General features: G+C 35.7%; 1 long non-coding RNA gene across 1 annotated transcript in view; it reads right to left on the minus strand.

Moving 5' to 3' along the window:
• Positions 1-657: 657 nt before the first annotated feature.
• LOC122801272 overlaps positions 658-15,705 on the minus strand; it is a 338,706-nt gene continuing 323,658 nt past the window's right edge. Inside the window, exon 3 of the long non-coding RNA XR_006364682.1 lies at positions 658-980. This is a non-coding gene — a long non-coding RNA (uncharacterized LOC122801272). The remainder of the gene's footprint in view (positions 981-15,705) is intronic.

Here is a 15,705-nt window from a genome sequence, read left to right on the forward strand (position 1 = left end):
GGGATTTGGTCAGGTCAGAAACAATGCTTATATCTTAGCATAATATCACTTTTGCTTCTGTACTTAATACATAGTCGTCCTGGTAATATTTGAGTAGTTGAATGATTCGGAATGTGATTGTATCTTGCTTGTATAACTGACTTATACTCATGATTGTTATTGCTTGTTTTTTCTAAACCAACTGGTATTTAAGATCTTTATAAATGCCTGACATTTTCGTCATCTGGAAGGCATAAGCTGAATTGTTTAAGGTCTGCAGGTTCAATAGTTGTACTAATTATAGTATTTTTTTTTTTTTTTTTTTTTTTTTTTACTGTAGTCATTTTTACATGAGATTTTTTTTTCATTTTTGTTTGAAATATTTTACATACTTGGAGTGCCTGAGAAACTATTTTACATGTAAATATATACTATCTAAAGGTATCAGTTCCTATGTTTTGTTTACATTCGTGTGCACTGGTCAGACTGTGTCAGAATTTGTAGACACATACAAAGAACTGCAAAATAATAAGCATTAATGAAACAAGCTAATAAGAATCTAAAAGTAAAAATTAAAACAGCACTCTAAGGGAGAAACGTATTATATTCAGTAAACATGACTGGACATGTGCTTGCTTAAATTCCTCCAAAGTGTTTTATTTTTTTGTCATTGTTAAATCTTTGAACTCTGTTTCAGTAATTTTTTTTTTCCATAACATCCTGCACAAAAAAATGGCCGCAGAGCGTGACACTCCAGATAGCTAACAGCAGTGGACTTATACTGCATATCTGCTTCAACTTCAAACTAAGTGAAAGTAGTTTCAGCACTGAGACAACTGCAGGCAGTTCATCAGTATGTCCTTAAAAATAGCCACTTCACTGATGTCGCATCACTAGGTGTCAGTCTGCGAGCTTAGGAACCATGCTCTTCTATATTTCGGTCCACTCTCATTAGTGTCCACAATCCCACATATCAGTGTTGGTGAATACTAAACATTCTGCTGCAAAACATAAGGGGTGAGATAGAAGTTAATATAGTACATGACCGAGTTCCAGATAACATGTCCTGAGTATCATATTAGTAACTGTGTATGAAGGAGTACCCAACATATGTCCAGGAGTCGGCCACAAAAAGTAACTTAGAATTATGGATTGTGAGATGCTGAATAACATAAACAGGCTCAAAGATCTAGTACCTGTGAATTTTCCTGCACATAGCAATTGACAATCCTTCTGAAAGGAGACTAAATACAGTGAGATACTCATCCTTGTAATCTAAAATTCTGTTTAACTGAAAGTGGATACACATGGCTCAGCAGGATGCAAACATGGTGTAAATGTTTAAAAATAATTACTAATTATGTGCTTATATTGCAGTTCAGCTGTGATGGACATGAGAACCACAAACAAGTTCTGAAGAAGATGTATGGAATGTTAGTCTTGTAAGGCCACCTGCCTCTCACAGTACACATAACAACTTAATTACTGGTTCTATGCATTCTTGTTGGTGCAGTGGTTAAAGTTCTCTCTTACAGTTGCATGCTATCAAGTTTGATCCTGATAACCATTCACTGACCATGTAACGTGTGTATGTGCTCTGTATTTCTGTGTTTGTGACAGAGGAGACCTCTCACTCATTTTTTATATATATATATACTCGAGGAAGCAGTCCAATACTATAACACTATATTCTTAGCCATTTTAGACTGCCATGCACCAATACGTACTATTAGAACTAAGATTAAACCTGCCCCATGGATCTCAAAAGTAACCAAACAAAAAATCCTACTAAGAAATAAAGTCTGGGCCAAATGGCGTACTACAAAAAGCCCTGCAGATCATATACAATTTAGACAGTTAAGAAATGATACAAAAAAAGCCATTCTGTTAGATAAAAGAAGCTTGTACTATCAACTGCAACAAACCCATCAAAACAAACCTCAAAAAGTTTGGGCAGGCATCAATAAACTTTTACACCCTGGTCATTCTGTCACATCACCCCCATTAGGCACTAACCATGATAATCCCAAACAAATTGCCGGTACCTTCAACACTTTCTTTACAGAGACCATCCGATCTCTTGCCAACCAACTATCTCCTGACAGCTCAAGCCTGACTACTGCTATATCCAGCTCACTCTCCTCCTTTCACTTTCAACCTGTTCCTACATCCCTTGTCTGTAACCTTATTCAGAAACCTAAACCAACCACCCCCTCAGCTGATCTACGACCAGCAGAATATTTGCAAAAAACTGCAAAAGCCATAGCCTATCTCATATCCATCCTGATTAATAGAACTATAACTGAAGGAACCATCCCATCTATCTGGGAAATTTCACATATTGTCCCCCTACATAAAGGTGGTAACTCCAATGAGTTATCAAACTACAGACCCATAGCTATACTATCACCCCTGGCAAAAATTATGGAAAAATATGTACATACACAACTGCTAAACTACCTTACTCAAAACAACCTACTAGCTAACTGTCAACATGGTTTTAGGCCATTTCACAGCACCACCTCTGCCCTCGTACCCTTCACTGATTGCATTAAAAAAAATTCGTAATAATAACATTCTTTCCTCAGCCCTGTTTATTGATCTCTCTAAAGCCTTCGATATGGTTAACCATCAGCTACTCATAAACATACTTAAAACTCTTTCACTAGACACACTGGCCATACAATAGTTCCAATCCTGCTTAAAGAATAGACAACAGGCTGTACTATGGGATAATAACTTATCCACCCTCCTTCCCATTGCCCTTGGTGTCACTCAAGGCTCTATATTAGGTCCTCTCTTATTTTCTGTTTTTATTAATGACCTACATTCAGTAATTCCACAAGCTACCTGTATCCAATATGCAGAAGATTCCACGTTAGTATGCTCAGCCACTTCTCCAGCTGCTCTACAAACTCTAACCCAAAAGGTGTTCAATACAGTTGAAAACTGGCTTCTACACCATTGCCTCATCTTGAACCCCAAAAAAAACAAAACTCTTACTATTCACTCCAACTCGTAGGGCCTCCCCACTTAACTTTACTGTTATAGCAAACAATGGTACTATCATATCTCCTGATCCCACTACCAAACTACTAGGGCTATTAATTGATAACAACCTTAACTTCGACATTCATATTAACAGTACAATAAAAACAGTCAACAAAAAACTAGGCTCCCTTTATAGTATCAAACCCTTCCTGACTCCATTAGCTAGGACTACTATTGCCCACACCCATTTAATCTCTACTCTCCTCTATGCCTCCCCTATATTTACTAACTTGTGTAAAAATAACCTTAACAAGCTAGCAATCTCCTGCAACAATATTTCCAGATTTGCCACTGGCTCTGCTTTCAGAACCCATCACTGTCATAATCTAGAACAAATAACAGTTGCACATAAGATCTTGTATCAGCCTACTAATAGCCCAATACTTACAAACCTTATCACTCCCCACAATAATCTTAAGACCATATGCTCTTCAAAATACTTGTACAACTTTACTACAGCGTGATCCTAGTGTTGATATATATATATATATATATATATATATATATATATATATATATATATATATATATATATATGTGTGTGTGTGTGTGTGTGTGTGTGTGTGTGTGTGTGTATATATATATATATACACACACACACACACACACACACACACACACACACACACACACACACACACACACACACATACACACACACATATACAGTTATGGGGTGGGGGGGCATAAGTGGGTTTCAAATACTACGGTGTGTTTTCTTGAAGCTTTGGGCAATTTGGGCAAGTGTTTACTTGCCCTGGGAAAAATGCGTGGTTCGGGAGTTTAGTTTTCATTATTTTCATCTCATGAAAATTATGTTTGAGTATTTGGGCTTTCAAGCATGCAAAGTAGATATATATATATATATATATATATATATATATATATATATATATATATATATATATATATATATAAACATAGGCAAAAATATGACATTTAGAAGCATATACATAATGATGTAAATGAGACCATGATGACAGCACCAGAGATTAGTGGAGAAGCAGATGGGTGGAGCACAGACAAATGTACGAGACAAACATTTCACACAGGGTAAATCTATTCAAATGTTACTTCTATTCTTCTGCAACTTTACTAAGTAACTCATTTACCTTTATCATACAATTCTCTTGCTTCTCTTTAACCTGCTCTTGTAATCCTCAACATTTCTAAATCATGTATGTCTCAGAAATCATCCTTGAAAACTATGTATGTTATCAGCATTCTTACCTAATAAATGAAAGTATGCATTACGCCTGCTTATTTTTAAATTGCATTTGCATTCTTAGCTATATAGAACCCTTTTTCAGTGGTAACAACACATTTCAACATGTATACTGTGTTATATTTCCATATATTCAATCTGCTAATTAGGGTACCCAAGAATGGCAAACTAAGGCTAACAAATTCCACCTCTGAAAGAATCTCAAGATGGGGACACATTTGAGAACAATATGGTTGCCTGCATCAATATTACCTGAAAATAAATTCACAAGTCTGTGCTTTATCATCAGATCAACACTTGCATGGTTGCTATAAAGAAGGAAGAAAAAACAAAGCCAGTTGTAGTTGTTTAAAAACTACAATTTTCCTAATATGAAGCAGGAAAGGAGATAGCAAGAGTTATGTTTCCATCCAAATTAAATGCTAAGCCCTTTAGTTATGTTACACAAGAATGTGTACATATTCCTTTTCCATTACGTTTGCATCTCCAAACAGCGAACTGTCACCGTCACTTTAATACCTTGTAACTTATTTTGTGTTTTATCTAGACCACGTGGATAGGTATAACTATTGGCGACAATGATATCATAATGTTATGAAATGCAGCATGTTGAATGACCTACTTCCTGTATGCTAAAGCTCAAAATGTACTATTTCAATTCAAATTTTTATTTTTTTCAGAAGCATGCCGTAAACACCCACCTACAAGGGTTACGATTTTTAGTTCAATCAAATTTTCTAGCTACTTGATGCTCCTCATACTTCTCAACCGTACTGAATTCCTCAGTAAATAATGATGAATTGTATTTAGTTCAAGAATTTCTGGACCTAATACTTACAAATAACTTTTTTTCTGTTTGATGATTCCTATTATGTGCAAACAAAAGGTGTAGCTATGGGATCACCATGTGATGCTAGTTTCTCCAATCTTCTGATGGTGTTTTGGGAGAAGGGGTACATGCTGAACAATAACCCTTTTCTAACCTCATCCACTTTTATACCCAGTACCTGGATGATATCTTTATTATCTTTAAAGGTAATGAAGCAGTCTTTAGGCAACTCATTGATTACATGAACAATACAACACAGGTCCTAAGATTTGCCAGTGATTTTCAGGGAGAAAGCATTTCCTATTTGGATATACGGTTGAGTAAGGACCATTTAAGACAGCGCTATGTTGCCACTATTTTTAGGAAGGAAACTTATTCAAATTCCTTCCTACGTTTTTCTAGTTCACACACAGGACACCAGAAAAAATCAGTTGTCAAAGGACAGCTTGTCCGAGCAGCTAGAATGGTTTTTGACTTTGAAGATTTTTTAGCGGAATGTCAACTCTTAAAGGGCATGTTTTTGAAGCGTGTTTACCCACTGGTGTTATTAGATGATACATTAGATGAGGTAACTTTTAAAAGGGCCAGTGGTTTCTACAAAGCTATAGACGAGATGACGATAGGGAATGCCGCGAGTGATGAAACTATCAGTCCACACATAAAACCTAATACTGACTTTTCTTCATCTTTCATCACTCCCTTTTGTAACGAGGCCCAACTTTTGAAACTTATTTTCTATAAGAATTGGGATCTGATTACAGCTGATGGGAATGTCAGTAATAGCTTACCAACCAAGCCAGTAGTTATTTTTAAAAGAGGACAAAACCTGAAATCCTTATTCGAAACAAGAAAGACTTCCAATTCAAGGGTAAAAGGCATGTTTAGATGTGAAACTTGCCCCTATTGCAGGTATATTGACACTGGTTGTCTTTTTACAGTCAGGGATTATAGATTCTCATGCAATGGCAGGTTCAATCAGAACTCTAAAAGCATAGTTTATTTGGCCAAGTGCAAACTATGTCCCGTCTTAAAATAAAAAGGTTGAGAATGCACTTGCAAAACACACAATAAACTATCTTGATCACACTTTTGCTTTTAGGGTTATAGAACAAGTTAATGAGACTGTTAGGGGTGGCCCTTTTTCATTACAGCTGGAGAGGTGCGAGCCTTTATGGCAAATCAGGTGTGATGTCTTTAGGCATCCAGGCATTAATGATGTGTGCTCCATAGCTTGCATTCTGAAACTAGAGTTTAATTACATAAGGAATTATACAAATTCATGTTATTGTCTGTTTCTTATATATACTGTTCTTATATATACATTTTACATATACATTTTTTGCAAGCTTTTGAGATTTATTTATGTATTTAAATGCATTTATATATTCATTAATATGAAATGTATCTAACAGTATATGCATTTGTTGCCTATATGGGATGATATTTTTATATATTTTTTATCATCATATTATTATTCTATTTTTATCTTCAAACTTTTGGAAGCATACATATTTCTTAGGTGCGTTACAGGATTTTTGGCTGTTCAGCTTATCACTTCTACCAGTTTTTTATTTGAGTTTTTAACAGATTGCTTTCAATAGATTATTTGGTGAGTTAATGTATTTTTAATTACTAATCACTCATGTGATTTTTGGTAGGTGTGGTTACCTGAAGGGGGAAGGTATTTAGGTGATTCTGCTTGATGTTGTTTCTTTGTCTGAAGAAGTACAGGCACTGACCTGTATGTAAGCGCTAACCTTATTAAACTTCTTTCTGCTAAATTGGAAGTTGCTGGACTGTCCTTTGTCCTTTGCCTTTTTGTTTTTCAAGACTTGATATATTGGTTTGCAAAATTTTCCGGGCCTGGATGGTTTTCTGTGTAAGAAAAGGCTTCCGTCTTGCAACCCTACCCCATAGTCCACACACATGGAGAATATGGAAGATTGTTGTCACATGTAGTACACAACCAGTACTTGCCAGAAATTCCTGCAGTTCCTTCAGTGTTGCTGTAGGTCTCTTGGCAGCCTCCCTGACCAGTACTCATCTTGTCTTTTCATCAATTTTGGAGGGACATCCAGTTCTTTGCAAAGTCACTGTTCTCCCATATTTTCTCCACTTTTTAATGACTGTCTTCACTGTGTTCCATGGTATAGCCAATGCTGTGGATATTTTTTGTACCCTTCTCCTGACTGATACCTTTCAACAACAAAATCCCTTTGATGCTTTGTAAGTTCTATGCAAACCATGGATTTTGCTGTAGCAGGCAACTGAGTAAATGTCAGGACAGCTGAATATTATTTGGGGTTAATCAGAGTCTCTTTAATTGATGACAGGTGTGTACCCAAGAAGACTGAATGTTGTAATTAAATCAAAAGGTACTTCAATAAAGTATTAGTTTAAGGGTGTGCACACAGAACAAAGTATTAGTTTAAGGGTATGCACACTTATGCAACCAGGTTATTCTACATTTTTTTATTATTTATATTTTTCCCCTAACAGATTTGTTTGGTTTTCAAATTAATTGTGCAGGTTATAGGTCACATTAAAGGTGGGAAAAGTCTTGCAATGATTTATTGTGGTCTCCTTTTTTTATATCACAAAAACCTGGCATTTTAACAGGGTTGTGTACACTTTTTATATCCACTGTGTCTATATATATATATATATATATATATATATATATATATATATATATATATATATATTTTTTTTTTTTTTTTTATTATCACAAAACTCTGATACACAGTTGCACCAGTAATGATTTACTCAAAAAAGAAAAGATCAGAAATTAAAAACATTGTTCACTCAATACAATGAAAGTAGTAATGTCGATAATTCTAATTCGACATTATCGATATTACCTAACTTATCTTGATGTCCAGTGATTCCCTACAAACGTTTTGCAGGGGTGCAAGCCTCCCTGCACCCCTCACATCCCCTGCTAATTATATATTTAAATTCCAAGATCACACTACAGTAAGGAAAAGGGTAAATTTCTTGATTCCTCTGTAGTGTGATCTCCAATCCAATTTTAAACATTGACACTCAAAAACACAAATGCAATCTACATCTTGACATTTTCAGAGATGATAAAAAAATCCACTCGGAATTTTAAACTTTTGCACCTATACCCTCGAATATATAAATGATGATGAAATAAGTTTCCAAAAAACACACACACACACACACACACACACATATATATATATATATATATATATATATATATATATATATCATCTTCATTCGGCTGTCCCCATTAGGGGTCGCCACAGCAGATCATCTGTTTCCATTTCTTCCTGTCCTCTGCATCTTGCTCTGTCACACCAACAACCTGCATGTCCTCTATCACCACATCCATAAACCTTATCTTAGGCCTTCCTCTTTTCCTGTTACCTGGTAGCTTCATCCTTAGCATCTTTTTTCCCAATATACTCAGCATCTCTCCTCAGCACATGTCCAAACCAACGTAATCTTGCCTCTCTAGCTTTGTCTCCAAACCTTCCAACCTGGGCTGACCCTCTAATATACTTATTCCTAATCCTGTCCACCCTCATCACACCTAGTGCAAATCTTAACATCTTTAACTCTGCCACATCCAGCACTAACTCCTGCCTTTTTGTCAATGCCACTGTCTCCAAACCATATAACATAGCTGGTCTCACTACCCTCTTGTAGACCTTCCCTTTCACTCTTACTGGTACTCATCTGTCACAAATCACTCCTGACACTCTTCTCCACCCACTCCATCCTGCCTGTACTCTCTTCTTCACCTCTCTTCCACACTCACCGTTACTCTGAACTATTGATCCCAAGTATTTAAACTCATCCACCTTCACCACCTCTACTCCTTGCATCCTCACCATTCCTCTATCCTCCCTCTCATTCACACACATATATTCTGTCTTAGTCCTGCTGACCTTCATTCCGCTTCTCTCTAGAGCATATCTCCATCTCTCCAGGGTCTCTTCCACCTGTTCTCTGCTCTCGCTATAGATCACAATGCCATCTGCAAACATCATAGTCGACGGGGACTCATATCTGATCTCATCTGTGAACCTGTCCATCACCATTGCAAATAAGAAAGGGCTCAGAGCTGATCCTTGATGTAAGCCCACCTCCACCTTAAACACATTCATCGCTCCCACAGCAGACCTCACCGCTGTCACACTACCATCGTACATATCCTGTACCACTCATACATACTTCTCTGACACTCACAACTTTCTCATACAATACCACAACTCCTCTCTATGCACTTTGTCATATGCTTTCTCTAAGTCTACTAAAATCTAATTGAGATATATATATATATATATATATATATATATATATATATATATATATATATATACCCGAAATTTTACCAGAATCTCGAACTGCAAAATGTTGAGACTGGAATAGCATAAGTTCATTTCATCGAGTGTTAGAATGTCGTAATGGTGTTAAGTTTTGTGTGGTATGCCGTTAAGGTGTTGTAGTGTGTAGGAAGCAGTATGGTGGCCATTAGGTGTTGACAGAGTGAAACCTTGTATAGCTATGAAATATATATTTAATCTTTTAAGTGGAAGTGTGGAGGAATTATTATAGGTAGTGTTTTTTTCGTATTTATTAAGTGGTTTATTGGTAAGGAAGGTCCTTGTGTGTATTTGTGTATGTGATTTTGTTGATGTACAGTGCAGAACAGTATATTTACCATTTTCTACTGTGTAGTGTGATCTTGGAATTTACATATTCATTTAGCAGGGGGTGTAGGAGGCACAGTCTCCCACGTGGCGGTTGCAGAATGACTTGCCCCCTGCTTAATCATAGAGAGTTAGATAAATGTCTGTTTTAAGTGTTTAGTGTGTTTTACAGTGGTGCAGGATTGGAAGGTTAGCTTCAGTTTTTGATTTTCGATATTTTGTGTTACACTATTTTCAAGTTTCAGTTAAATGAAGTTTCACTTTTTTGGTCTCAACATTTTGCAATTCAGGATACTGAGAATTCGAAATTTAAAGTAGATCCATGTGTGCGTGTGTGTGTGTGTGTGTGTGTGTGTGTGTGTGTGTGTGTGTGTGTGTGTGTGTGTATATATATATATATATATATATATATATATATATATATATATATATATATAAATATATATATAGGAACACTTCACAATGCCGAAATCCTGAAAGATCAAATTTCATATGGCTGAGACCATATGATCGAACTTTCAGAATCCCAACATTGTGAATGGAGATCTGCATACAGCATGGCATGGGATATTTCCCTTTTCCTCCCTGTGGTGCGATCTCGAAGTTGGAATATTTAAGTAGTGGGGGTTGTGTGATGCAGCTCCCCCCCCCCATGTGGGGGGTGCAGGGCCCCCCCTGCAGAAACATTTAAATTGTTGGGGGATTTTTTTGGATTTGTTTCAGAATTTCAATATTCTGAAACATTGATTAAATGGTCTCGATCATAACTTTCAAGACTATATAGCCAAAACTCCTAATTACTGAAAGACCAGAAGCACGAATTTCAAAGTCCCGACCATCAGGAGTTTGACATTCATGCTTCTGGTGTTGTGGTATGGTGGAAGGTCAGGTAAGTATCTATGTTTAAATGTGTTGGTAAGGGTTTAGTGTGTAAGTGTGTGTTGTGACTGTGATGTGTGTGTGCAAGGGGAATGTAGGTGTGTGGTGGTGTTTCGTGTGTTTGTGTATGTAGTGCGACCTTGGAGTTAGAATATTTAAGTAGGGGGGTGTGGGGGGTGCAGCCCCCACATGGGTGGTGCAGGGGGGGCTTGCCCCCCTTTTTGTCTGTAGTTTAGGTATGTGTGTTTGTGTTCTGGGGGACGGTGTGTGTATGTGTATGTGTGTGGTGTATGTTCAGTGTAGTTTTCGGTAGTTTGAATTTCGCGGTTTTGATGTTTCAGTATTTTAGTGTGTCAAGCATTTGATCTTGGGATTTTGGGCATCGGTAGTTTGGGTTTTCATGATTTAGCAGTGGTTCCAGCTATAGATATATAGATATAGCTATGTTTGACTGTATATGTAACCTGATTAACATTTTTACAGGGTAAAACTTATTAAGTATCCAATGTGGAAGAAGAATGATCAGTGAGTCTACCCAGTTTTCAGTTGAATGAACGTATGAATGGATACTGCATTTCCATCCAAGTGGCCTGCAGGCTAGAAAGGTTGCCATAAAAAGCTTTAATTTAGTATCCCAGTAGTAAATCACGTCATGGGGGTACTGCTTCTAAATACCAGTAAATGTTTTATAGGCCATAATGTGAATTTCTGTATTATATATTTTCTATTGTGTGTGTCTGTTCTCCCTAACACAATGCTATCAACATGTTCTTTCAGAATATGAATGATATCATGCCTGCTACCTGACTAAATGTTTTCTGCAGTCAGTAAAGGAATCCAGAATCTCTAATGTAAAAGTTAAGCTGAACTGACAGTAGTGTATCAGTAAGAATTATTTGATATACATGAAAAATACACCACATCTGCTTATCTTCCTGCACCATGGGCCATGGTCCTAAAAGTGACAACTGAAAGGTATAACATTTTAATGTAGAAATGTAGGTATCATCCCCTGGAATACTCTCATGCTCTACCTCCAGATGACCCATAATTTAACAAAGTGAACTCTCCAGTCAGTGCTGTAAGCAATAATGTTGCTACCACATCTACAGATCAGAAAGGCAATTCATGCTTGAAAAGGTCAACATTTTCAGCCAAAAAATAAAGTCCTTCTTGTATCACGCAGATGCATCCGGGATGCCTACATCCCAAGAAACTAAGCAAAAATTGCAAAATTGCAAACAAAATGTTCAGCGACAGATAGATTATACAAATAGGCAAACAGTGTTTGAAAAAGTAGCACATGTCATGGAAAATATGCAGAGAATCATCAGAATGACTGACAGATGCAGGAAATAGCATAAAACAGAAATAACAGAGACGACAGGCAGAAAAGATGAAGTCACTCCTAATGAGATTGAAATCATTGTGACACGTGGAAGGAAGCAGTGGTTTGCTAATTTAAAGAAGCTGTGGTAAAACACTCAGGGATATGCAGTAGAATGTTTGGGAAGGTACCTCGTGTAATGTCAGTGTACTGCACCAATGCACTGCACAACATATGAAGTGCAGAACTACCATAATGGTGCCATACAAAAGATGAAAGACAAAGTCTATAGGGAACCCAGAAGACAAGGACTGATCAGAGACCCTCAAAATATACCAGATTTTTTGCAAGACAAACTGGCAGTCCTCAGGAGTTAAAAGAGTGCTGAAGGCATTGCAGACTAGGGCATGTACCACATCTTCACAAATTCAAGTATGTTACCCTGCTTCACAGGCATCAGGTCACACATACCTGCTAAGAACAGTAATTTTATGCATACAAGTACAAAAGTAAGTGGTCTTGCACACAGGACAACAGCAATAAACCAGGTTACTGGGTGGTGCCCCAGCAAGGACTAGTATGAGGTGACATACAGCAGTGGTGAGAGGGATAAGAGTGAGGTCACAAAACATTAATACTGGTGCCACACCAGTTTGTACTATCCATCTTTGAAGGACCCACATGTACCACTGCATGAAGTCATTGGTGAGTTAGTTTGATGGTTAGATGGTATGAAAGAAGCACATAACCTGGATGACATCCAGGCACAGTGCAGTACCAAAACAGGTGTTGAGAACACTGAATCAAAAAACAAAAAAAATGACTGAACGAAGACCGGCATGATACAAAACAAGTCTTATTTTAATAAAACCAGGAAAAAAGAGATTAGCACGTTCGCCCGAAATTCAACACATAAGGACTTCATCAGATAAAAATCATACAGTCATAATATATTTAAATAATAAAATTTCAAACCAGTTGACCAGTCTCCCCCCCATCATTTAGTTAAGCAATTATTAATCAATCAAGTGACCTGCACAGTATTCAAGATACATTTTAACCCTCTCTTAACAAAATCAGCCGCAAGGAAAGATATATATATATATATATATATATATATATATATATATATATATATATATATATATATATAAAGAAAAATAAGTGCTGCTACCGTCTGAAGGTTGTAATTCCCAATGAGAAAAGTATCAAAACCAAAACTGGACACAACCACCACAATGTTATAAAACCAGTATTTAATGTCGAAGTAAAACAAAATAAGATAAAATAAGCGCTTTCACATGCTACACAGGCATGCTTCTTCAGATTTCACAAACACGTTTTCAAACAGTTCTTAAATACTAACTGCACAACCAAATAATTGAATAATGGATTCAATAATTTAATTCAATAATTGATTGATTGAACAAGTAATATTTTAAGGCAACCAGCTCCTAGCTGAAAGCCAGATATAAAGTGAATCATATATAATGAAATGTGTGTATGTGTATCCTGAATACAAAAAATACAATATAAGTAATATAAAGTGATGATTAACTAACTAAAAATTAATAGTTTAAACAAAACACAATTTGCAACATCATATTACACTATCCGATGTAAAAAATATAAAAATATAAAATATATCAAAACACTATTTACTAAAATGCGTGTAGAACGTACATCTAAACCCAGGGTATAAATTTGGGTCCTTAGGCATGTCCAGCGCTTATAATTCATTACCTCTTAAAACATTAATGGAAGAAATATTAATAATATATATAGTATATAATATAAAAATACAATATAGAGATATATAAATATATATGGTTGAATCCAAAAATACATCTAATTACGTGCATCCAGTATTGGTTTAATGCTAATAGACTGGTTGAGCCCTGGTTCTACATGTGCTCTCATTCTAAAGATCCATTCAAGCTCAACTGATTCTAAGTGGTTCAGGTTACTACCCCCTCGTTTATTCTGCAATATCATCTGTAACACCCTGAACCTAAAAGTATGACCTATACTATTATACCCTGGGTTCAGATGTACATTCAGTACACACATTTTAGTAAATAGTGTTTTGATATATTTTATATTTTTATATTTTTTACATCGGATAGTGTAATATGATGTTGCAAATTGTGGTTTGTTTAAACTATTAATTTTTAGTTAGTTAATCATCACTTTATATTACTTATCATATTGTATTTTTTGTATTCAGGATACACATACACACATTTCATTATATATGATTCACTTTATATCTGGCTTTCAACTAGGAGCTGGTTGCCTTAAAATATTGCTTGCTCAAGTCAATCAATTATTGAATTAAATTATTGAATCCATTATTCAATTATTTGGTTGTGCAGTTAGTATTTAAGAACTGTTTGAAAATGTGTTTGTGAAATCTGAAGAAGCATGCCTGTGTAGCATGTGAAAGCGCTTATTTTATCTTATTTTGTTTTACTTCGACATTAAATACTGGTTTTATAACATTGTGGTGGTTGTGTCCAGTTTGATATATATATATATATATATATATATATATATATATATATATATATATATATATATATATATATACATATATATATATGGATCTAGGACTATTGAACAAAAGTTCAATAGTCCAATCCACAATCACTGAACACACTTTAACGAAAGCGCTTTCACCAAAAAAGCGCTTATGTTAAAGTGTGTTAAAAAAATACATTATATTTACGTTTTTGCAGGGGGGCAAGCCCCCCTGCAACCCCACACCCTCCCTACTTTAATATTCTCACTCCGAGGTCGCACTACAGTGGGGAAAAGGGAATTTTCCCTTATCCCCGCTGTAGTGCGATCTCCGCAACAGGCATACTTACGCGAAAGTGCTCTTCGGTGAAAAGCACTTTCATGCAAGTATGCCCGGTCGAATCTGTTTCGGTGATGTTGCCATTCGGGGATCTGTACGGATCCCATATATATATATATATATATATATATATATATATATATATATATAAAATACATGCATAAAATTCTCATACAATAAGTAAATATAGAGCAAATTTATATTTAAAAAAACTGACTAAATTGATTATAAAATATTTTTCAAATGTTCCCAACATAATGTATAAAATATAATATTATGTTAATTAAACCTGTTACCTGTCGAGTGCTTTTAATCTTAATAAACAATAGATAGAATTAAACTCATTCAGTCCTGGTCATGTACAGGCATTCAGTTTTAACTGCCATAATAACTTTTTTCTCAAAGTAAAGGCCAGTTAGTCCACCCCTTGAATTTACTCTGATCTCATCTATGGCCATATATTTAAATGAGTCCACCGGGAATTCTATAATGTGCCTAGCCAGGGTGTTACTGTCTTTTTTTTTTTCTTGATAAATTCATGTTCCTATATTCTGTCTCGGAATCTACTTTCTGTTTTTACTATGTAGAACCTGGGACAGTCTTGGCATGTAGCCAAATATACTACTTTCCTAGACTCACAATTAAATTTATCAGTAAGGTAATATTTCATACCATTCACTAGAAAACTGTCCCCCAATTTATTCCTACTACAATAAGGGTTGAAATGTATCTTGAATTCTTTGCACGTCACTTGATTGATTAATAATTGCTTAACTAAATGATGGAGGGGACTGGTCAACTGATTTGAAATGTTATTATTTAAATATATCATGACTGTATGATTTTATCTGATGAAGTCCTTATGTGCTG

Source organism: Protopterus annectens, chromosome 1.part0, assembly GCF_019279795.1.
Source record: "Protopterus annectens isolate FY-2018-M chromosome 1.part0, PAN1.0, whole genome shotgun sequence".
NCBI lineage: Eukaryota > Metazoa > Chordata > Ceratodontiformes > Protopteridae > Protopterus > Protopterus annectens.